This window comes from Pteropus vampyrus, unplaced genomic scaffold (assembly GCF_000151845.1).
Source record: "Pteropus vampyrus isolate Shadow unplaced genomic scaffold, Pvam_2.0 Scaffold5, whole genome shotgun sequence".
In the NCBI taxonomy this organism is placed as follows: domain Eukaryota; kingdom Metazoa; phylum Chordata; class Mammalia; order Chiroptera; family Pteropodidae; genus Pteropus; species Pteropus vampyrus.
This window is the reverse complement of record NW_011888786.1, coordinates 19,007,114-19,017,251: the sequence shown is the minus strand read 5'-3', so window position 1 is coordinate 19,017,251 and position 10,138 is coordinate 19,007,114.

Sequence of the window (10,138 nt, the reverse complement as noted above, 5' to 3'; positions counted from 1 at the left end):
TTGATCATCTACTCTTAGAATTTTTAATATTTTTTCATTTGTTCTTCATTAAACTACAAATATTTGTTGAGCTCCAAATCTATGCCATTCATTCTCAAGGTGCCCTGGGGGACACAGAGGGAAATGTGACATAGTCTTGGCCCACACATTTCTAGAAGTCTTTTGAAGAAGATCATGTATAAAACATTCATTCTACAAGAGAAACGTGCCCAGTTACAATACATGAGTTGATGTGCTTGAGGACTTTATTTTTTGACTGGAGGGTGAATGGAAAAAAGCATTGATACACAAATACCTAGGAGACAGAAGAAAATAAAGCAATGAAAAATCTCTTACTTCTTGATTATCTGTTGATACCAGGGACTGATTTTGAGTGGAGATTAAGAATACAGGAAGAAACCAAAGAAAATATTTTCAAGAGAGAATTAGGAAGTTTGGGATAAACTAATGTTGCTTTAGAGCACAGATATAAAAATATGATCCAAAGTTAGAAGAAGTCAGTCTCTTCTAACTATTTCTTTTACTTTGATATACTATGTAATTCTGTCCAGTCAGTGGGTCCAAAGTGGACAGGCTCTATATAGGTGGGAAGTCCTAAACATGGCTTCCTCAGAGATTAGTTACAATAGACCTGTTAACAAGTCGACATGGCACACGTGCTGAAGAAACTTAGTAGAAAAGCAGGAGAGTTTAAAGGTGTGGATGTGCTACAGAGTACACAGAGACCTTGCTCTAAACTCTTAGAGATAACTGGAGATACTTTATGGGGTAGAAGTGGCTTGAAGCCCTGAAGTTACACAATGAGGAGTAATGAATCATTGAAACATAGGAATGGTCATTTAAGTGAATTTCAGCTTCATAGTCATTTAATTTTATCATCAACTATGATGTGATAAGTACATATTAGTGGTATAAATTATGAACTGTCTGATCAACAACCTGGTGTTACCAGACTATTTCCTCACTTGCAGAATGAAGATTTAGACTTGATAACTTTCTGCACAAAACCTCCCATAAGCACATGGCTCTACACTTAGCACATAAGAGAATGATTAGTTATAAAATCAAGGAGGATTATGTAATGACTTCACTGAGTGATATTTATGTTTAATGAATTTTGACATCTAGACAAAGGAGAAAGATAATAGACCATGGGAGGAGCATGTATAAATGATAAAGAGACACAGAGTTATGTTCAGGAAATAGCAAATGGTCTCATTTGCTGAACTCTAGATGTAGGTTATGAAAGATAAGTTGGCGCTGGAAAACTATGCTAAAATCAGATTATACAGTTCTTTGACTACCATCTAAATTGATATTGTAGGTAGTAGGGGATTGCAAATATCTTTGATCTGGCTAGTGGGAAAATATGTGTTTTAGGGAGAACACTTTAATCTTAGTGGGAGACTTAAGTTTTCAGAAGATAGATTAAAGACTAGAAGAATAATTGAGACTATTGCAATAATTTAAATAAAAATTTAGGTAATAATTAAATTATAGAAGTGGAATTTATAGTACTTCCATAGGTATAGAAAATAAAGGAGGGTGGACATTAAGGATGACTACAAGGTCATCTGGTGGATTCAAAGCTTGTAATTTGGTTGGTGTGGAGAGTAGTAGAATATATTTGCAGAGAGGCGTAACCAAAATGCCACCTTGATCTTTGATTATTAAGAGATCATCTAGCTCTAACAAATATTGCTAGCATAAAACTTGACAAATTTTTGAATCTGTATAGAACACTGGCACGATTTCTATCAGATGTTCAAGCTTTCTGTTAGAGTTAGACACACAAAAACAAGGCAATTTAAATTGTCACTTCTCACTGGATCAGATTAGGCTTAAACCTTTATGTGAAAAATTGCTATAAGATATATATGAAGCTTTGGGATTCTCTACATTGGATTAGATTAACCACAGGCCTAAACTGCTTACATGATTATGCTTTTATTTGCAGTCACATTTCAAATGTCTTAGGGTGAGAACTTGTCCTGAGTAGGAATTATCCTCAAGCTTGTCTCATATCAATTCTACATAGTTTTAAAGGGAGAATTGGAATGGATAATACACTACAGAAACATAAAGCAGATCCAAAGAAGTAAATAAAACCACTGACAAATGGCTGTAAGAGTCTTTTAATTCCCTTTTGCTCCCTTATCAGAACCATATTCCAATACCAATAGTGTGGCTTGATAGTTATTTGACCTTCATCTTTCTATAGATCAGTATTACTGCTTTTTAGGTATCACGAGAGGTTTCCCATTGAGAACCAGGGGACCTTGATTGAGATAAAAGTCTCAGGCATCTGGGAGGTGGAAAGACAAAGATGCAAGCATATCTTATAGTCTTTAGAAAGTTTTGGAATTCAAGCTTCAAAGTTCAAGCTGAGAAACCTAGACTAGTGGGTCTGAAAAGAGATCATAAGCCAGAGGGAGGTGTAATGAATGGGAAGTGAAGAGAAGCAAATGAGTGTCTAGGCAATGGCTGTAAGTAAAGATATACTATTTGCCGTTCATTGTTATTGACACCCAGGGCAAGAACCATGGGGGATATAAATAAGCTTAAATCTAGAGAATTAAGGCCAAAACTCAGAAAATGGAGATGTCATTGGAACTCAAGGTAAGTTTTGGGAGATCGTCCTACATTTGATGTCTTTCCATGATATTCATGGGGAAATTCCAACACTAAGACAGAAGTATGCATAAGTGTCTTAAAAAGTAGAATTTAGAACTTGAGATGTAAATTTAGAAATTATTCATATAAAGATGATAGAAGACATAGGAATAAATGACATTGAGTGGACAGGGAAAAATCTATGATATTTTATTTCTCTGTAATAGCATATAGATTATATATTTTAATCATTTGAGTATGGCTAAAAAAAAAAAAAATCCCTAACCTTTGGTTTAGGGATTAACATAGATATATAGTCCTCCACACACTGGGAATTCTTTGGTCCTACCATAGGATTAAACATCCTTATATAATACAGAATGGACGTATACCAAATTTTAAAACTTAACTACAAAATTTGATACTAAACGAATATTTAGAGTTTTTTTTTTTTTTAACATATTGGTGCATGTTATATGATCAGAAAAGAGCAACACTCTGCTTTTACTGTGTTACAGAACAATAGATGAGCTCAAGATGTATTCTGTGTGGTAAACTCATGGGATTTTTCAGAGCACCATAAAAGCTTTTTATTGTACACTCCAATGCTGTCATCTGCAGTTAGCTAACAAATATGATAGGTTTTTAATATAATCCACCCGTCTTTACCAGTGCTCCTTGTATGTTACGTCATTTTTCTGTGGGCCAAGAGTTTGTTTTCCCCAGATGGCCTTCATGAAGCTGCTGACAGCACTTCTGACTGAGAAACTGCACAACAGCAATCTTCCAATTCATTTAGTAGTACTGACAAAGAGAGAGCTGTTGATATCCTGATGCAAAAGCACTCTATCAGGCATTACATAGTGTCTGTGTTCTCAGCATGTTTTGGGTGTGATAAGTCATAGCACATGCTTTTTGACATCTTTCTGCTTTTCACTGCCGTGTAGAGTTTCCTGCAGTTGAAATCAGGGTGACAGAATGTAAAGAGCCAACTGTGACATCATCAGCAACTGGTAGCAGTCACTGTATCATAAATAATACTTTGCAGACGTGTAAAAAAAATTAAGTTGTGAAAAGTTCACAACAATTCCTTTGAAGAAAATTTCAAATCGACGGTTTCACTAATTTCCACACACTGATTTTACCCAAGCCATGACAATGTGCAGAAATATCTGTGATGTTTTACATTGATAAGTCAAAGGAAAAAGAGACTTGGTAAGTATGCACAGTGAAAGAATTGGGGATTTTGTTTTTAGCAAATTAAAAAAGTCGTGGGTTTTTTTTTTTCTTAGAAATAGTTTCCTCTTTAAAGCGAGATCACGTATCAACGACTATAGGTCCCACAAAGCAATGGGTGGCACTGCATACGAGATGACTCTGCTGTGGATGGAATGTCTCCTGATTCTGATTACGTCTTGGTATTAATAAGGTCGGCAGCTGCAGCAATCTGTTCAATTTTATGCAAATTAGCCCTGGCCCTCTGGCTTCTGGCTAGTGGCCAAAGGAGTCTTTGGCTGGGCAAAGTTTGGGTTTATGCTTTATTCTCCTGCTGCACAGGTTTATTGAATTATCTCTATTTATTTAAAGCAGAACAGTACAAAGCAATTCTGCATCTTGGTCAACTTTGTGATGGCTAAATCGTGTGGGATTCCCCTCCCACCCACATGCTAGTTTGAATCATTGAATACGTGAATCATTGATTATGTCCCTAAAGAATAAGAAAGGTTCACTCTTTTCATTGCTTTCTTTACTAAGAAGGGGCTCAAAGTGGTTTCTCCTCCCTGTACTATTGAAGGCCTGTGAAATCAAATCACGCAGGAATCTTGTAACTGATATTGCAAATGTTCCCTAACTGGTGCTTAATAGGGGAAACTATTTGAATTAGAAAGCTTGAGTTATATCATATTTTTAAAGAAATGGGTGAAGATTATCAAAAGGTACAAACCTCTAGTTGTAAAATAAATAAGTCCTCAGGATGTAATGTACAGCATGGGGATTATAGTTAAAAATACTGTATTATATGTTTAAAGGTTGCTAAGAGTAGATTTTTAAAATTCTCGTCTAATATAAAAAAATGTGTAACTATGTGTGATGATGGATGTTAACTAGACTTATTGTAATGATCATTTTGCAATATATACATATAACAATTATTACAGTGTAAACCTGAAATTAATATAATTGTTATAAATCAATTATCTCAATAAAAATATTTGAAAAGTATACATGTCTATTATTTCCAACCATGTGTACTTAACAACCCAAAATAATCTAGCAAGCTGTCGTCAGATATGTATTTTATGCTGTTTTTATGCATCTAAATAATGATCTATAATTATCATCTCAATTTTATATACTTGCTATATAAAATGTTAAAAATAATTTATTATCATCATGTATGAATTAATTATTCCCTTTACAAACTTGCTTACAGTAAAATTAATTGATGCAGCACACTGATTTTTCACTGAAGAGTATGTAAAGGAAACTGAGTCCAGCTCATATTTTAATACTGAAACATCAGAATTAATGAGGTTATAGTAAAATCTAAAAACGTAGTTCCCAGCCATCTACAGTTCACTGATTTTAAATGCAGTGAAGACATATGAAATATGGCTTGGAACCCATTTCTGAACTTGCTTTACATTTTTTTTGTTAATTATATTTGTGATCCTTCTTGGTTTTCATAATCTCACAGCGTTCATAAATATTATCAAATATTTCATAGGGCACTTGGGATATGGGAATCCTATATCCTATTTTATCAACTAAGTCATCTGCAGTCATATTAAAAGCCACAAAAAATGTAGAGATAGCACCCACCATTTTCAGCTACTTGTACTAAGATTTCAGCATTAGATTGTTCCTTCTTCCTGTTAATCTAGGCTCTTATGGGCCTTCTTTTATTTTAAGCACAGATTCAGCTGACAGCCAGCACTTGTTCTGGTTTTGAATCAAATTCTGGCAGTGTTCCCAGAATATGAACCAGTTGTTTCTTTTACACACTTTCTCATTGTCCCCCTCCATCCCAACTGCTTTCAAAGCAATATGCCATAACCAAACTTACACTTGCTTTAATGAGAATTAAAGTGTGTGAATCAAAGCAGTGCTTCCCATGTGGCCACTGACTACCTCTGCGGTCAATTAAAACAGTTGATACACAATGTAGTAAAAGAGAAGAGAAAAGTGTGCAAAAGGCATCTCCTCTTTCAAACTAAAGCATAGAAATTATGTAGTTTTAAAGTTTTCTCTGAATTATTCATCACCCCTACCCCCTTATTTTAGCTATTTTAAGCCTGATCTAAATATTCTTCTAATTATTCTCACTGGAACTGATAGCATTTTTCTGATCATGACCAATACCTTATTTAATTTCCCACTCTATTTATTGATAAAATGTGTCTTTAGTAAAACATTATTCCTGCTATTATGGTGAAGTATACTATAATCCATGTCTATTTTAGACCCTATTCAATGGAACTACTTTCTAATGTTCTGAGAAGATGTTTTCATTTCAGGCATTCATAGGCAAGCATTTCGAAGACAATGTAATAGTGGGGCCCTATGGAAATCTGAATATTTACCTCCATGCTATGATATTAATCATTATGTGAAGTAAGAAGATTTTAGGCTTCTAATACTTTTACATTGTAAAATATCACAACCTAATTTAGCTTTCAAAAATGCTGATTTTAGAATGTTTATATTTACAAAAACAGAAAAGTAAATAATATAAATGTGTAATAAAAGGATTGGTTAAATAAGTTATGGAACATTTAATATATGATCATATAGACATAAAACTAGAGACATAGAAAGACCAGAGAATTTTACAAATTTAAATAGTATATTAGTTTTCATTTTCACACACGATTGATTCGCATGCATGTAACAGGTTTGCATATTTAAACTCTGCTCCACAGATAGAAAATAAATATTGCATTGCTTCTTTATTTTCTATAACTGATCTAATTTCCTCATGATTTCTCATGCTATTGGGCTGGACATGAAAGATGGAAATAAATTAACTTGTTAATAACAGTCAGGTTTTTCCAGTTTAATATCCATTTGAAAGATCAAGTATCTTCTGGGGAAACTGTTTTTGGAATTTCCCAATATTCTCTCACATGCCCAAGACCACTAAAGACTTTCTAGCTATTGAGGAAAAAGTTCTCCTTTACTCGAAATAGCCTTTCACCTACGCTAATTTCTGCACTTCAATTCTTCCTGCCTTCGTTCTGGCATTTATCAAGGAAAGACATCTCATCTACTCCCATGGAATTTCATTTTGGTATCTACTATTCATGTTTATGGCCTTGGCTACTCACGTCTAGTTTCAAAGTCCCTGATCACCATGGCTTCTTTCTCCATGCACCTTGGTTCCGCTGGTCCCTCAGCCAATCTTATAATTGTGTCTCTTCAAGGAGATTCACTGGGATTTATGGACTTCACTGGGATTTCACTGGGACTTTTAGCCTTCCAAAAGCCATGGGAAGCCAGAAGTCTGCGTCAGGCTCACTTCCTTTGTCAATGCTATGTCAGTGTCATGCTGCTATCCATTTACCTTGTTAATTGTGGTACCAAACTGGAGTTGGACTTCTTCTAGTAGCTTGCATATCTTATTTGCCTAGGGTAGAGCTCCAATGTTTTCATAATCATCCCATACCTGTTTGTATGGTTCCAAGGCATCTACCTTCAAGGGAAGTCTAAAGTGGGAGGAAAATAAAATGCTAGCACCCGACTAATTTTTCTTGCCTCTTCTTTTCTTCTTTCTGAACTACTCTAGGCCAAAAGAGGAAGACTTTATAATTTCTCTTCCTCTTTAGAAGGAGCATTCCCTCTTCCTCAGGGTCATTAAAGCTCACCTGTTTGCCTTAATGCTAGAAAAACCATACTCCCTATACGAATAGGTGCTGTTCTTAAAATCAATATAGTAAGACAGTTAGGAACTAGAGATTATTAAAAACACATAGTTTACATTAAAAATTCATTAGCCTGGTTATATAGAGGCATATTTACATATACATTTATATACATATGTAGAAACATGTATGCACATACACTTATAACATGTTGATATATCATGAAATGCACAATATAAAGCATATTTATGTATATTTTATATTTTATAAAATACAAAAATGTATTATTATTTAATCTGAGTGGTAAGATTTTAAGCAATTTATTTTTCCTGTGCTTTTTAAAGTATTCAAAATTTTCTAAAACTGGTGCATATTATCATATAATAGAAATAATTTATCAAGTAAGAAAATGCATATTTGCAAAAACATTAGTACCTCAGTTTAAGAATTTGGTCTAATTTGAGTAGCATTTGCCATGATATTTAAACTCTTTATAGTAAAAATGTCAATAGAAGAATCACTTCAAAATCTAATTTAAAAGTTGCCAGGAGCTTAAATGTTTAAGCAATTCCTCAGCATATGTATACTGAGTTGTTTATAATAATTTACATTTGCATTCTACATTTTGCAAAGGTAGCCCTTGTTTTCCATTTGAAGACTGAAGCTCTGGGTAGTGACCTATAGATGATATTTGGAAGTTTCTCTCTCAATCCTCCTGGCAGGGGCTAAATATAAGGATTAATAGAATCACGTGGGTTTGGTTTTAACCATTAAAACCAATTGTCAAGAATGTTAAGTGATGTCTACCAAAGCTACCAACAGCTGATCTGCATGTGGAGTTCTGGATGTTCAGCTTCTTCAGTCTGAAAATTACAACACAGTTTGTCATCTTACACCTCTATACACACACACACACACACACACACAAACACTTAATTGGATCAAGACCTCTAAGTACTCCAGTCTTGAAACCAAATAGCCCCAATGTAAAGCTTTCCTTTTCCATTTGTTCCTCTTGGACTGATAACTTACTTCTGTACTACCAAAACAAACATATACTATGTATAAATTGTAGGTTGAAAACATTTTTAACAGACCTCTCAAAATTTGAAATTGAGCAAATCTAATATGCATATTAAAACTTAAGTTTGGTTTATTATATTTAATCATTTATTTTTAATAGAAGTGTAGCTAATTCTAAACTTACTTAAGAGCTAAGTCTCATGAAAGGTCTCTGAAGTCAGGCCGAATGATGCATTTATGGATAGTAAATAAAAGTACTTAGCAATGTTGAAGATAAAGAATATTCGTATTCTCTAATTTCAGTAAACATTAAAATATGTAGTGCTCTGCCCTATAGACATCGAGCAGAATATTACACTCTTCCATGTTAATTAAAATTCTAGTGTTTGAAAACACAACATTTTCCGGAATTATTTGGAAAATCACTTTATTGAGTTTTTGCAGATCATCTGAATATTCTATAGAAAACCATTTCTGTGAGATAGTATGGAGAGGGGGAAGTAAAAATTAATGTAGTTTGTGAAAAAACAAAGCTTAATCTTAAAAAGTTTAGCCTTTTACTTCAGTGTTCATCATTGGTTATCTGGCATTTTAAGCACTGTGTTAAGTGGAATGATATTAATCTGAATCCAATATATGCGCTATTATTCGGACAAGGTTTTTTTTCTTTCGGTTTGCAATCTCGAAAATAAGTCTATTATTCTTGGGTGGTCACTACAGAGATAGCTTCAAGCATACAAAAAATAAAAAGCATCATGAAATATGCCAGTATATTAAATTAACATCTTGCAAAAGCCCCTCTCCCAAATCCAGATGCTTTTATTGCTTTTGACAGACTGTAGGCGGTAAAGTTTTAACTTTAAAGAAGGGGCTTTCTGTTTCTGTTTTCAAGTTTAAAATAATGAAAGGAAAACACACCGAAATTCCCACATTATTAAATAAAACATTTAAGTGGCCAAGGGCCAATTATTGTCACGCCATGAACAAATGCCTTATGGTAATATGTTCCATAACTGTTTGCTAAAAACTACCAATTTTAACACATTTGCACATGATTAGACATTATAAAAAGTTGCTTATTGGAGCCAGTGTCATAACACTGTTACTCATGCCCAAGGGGAGGGAAGCCTCAGTGCAAACCTGAACAAGAAAGGTGGTGTGAAATAAGTTCCACGTTGTGAAAACAGATCCTAAGTAGATTTGCCAAATAGCTGACTCCACTTCATGGTCAGAAGTTCATAACATCAGCATCAGGAGACTGTGCAGGCCTAAGAAAATGTTAACTGAAGAATTTTCTAAGCAATTAAAGTATGTAAAGATGGGTTATTAAAATTAAATTTTTGAAGAATATATTTGACCCTAGAAATCTTATTTAGAAAAAAAGTGCTTTATGGAGAGAATTTGGCTTGGCTTTATTCAAGTGAACACATCTAAAAGAAAAAAAAAGAATCTTCTATTATGTCTTACAATTAGTATCTTAAAGGGCTAAACAAAGCAAGAAACATTTTTCAAATTGTAATATAATTAGAAGTTATAGGACTTCATAAAAACCAAAACGATAGAATAGTAGAAATTAATCTAGCCATCTTTGGGGTTTCTTGGATCTCAGCTGCATAACTATAATCTCTGCTTTCACCATC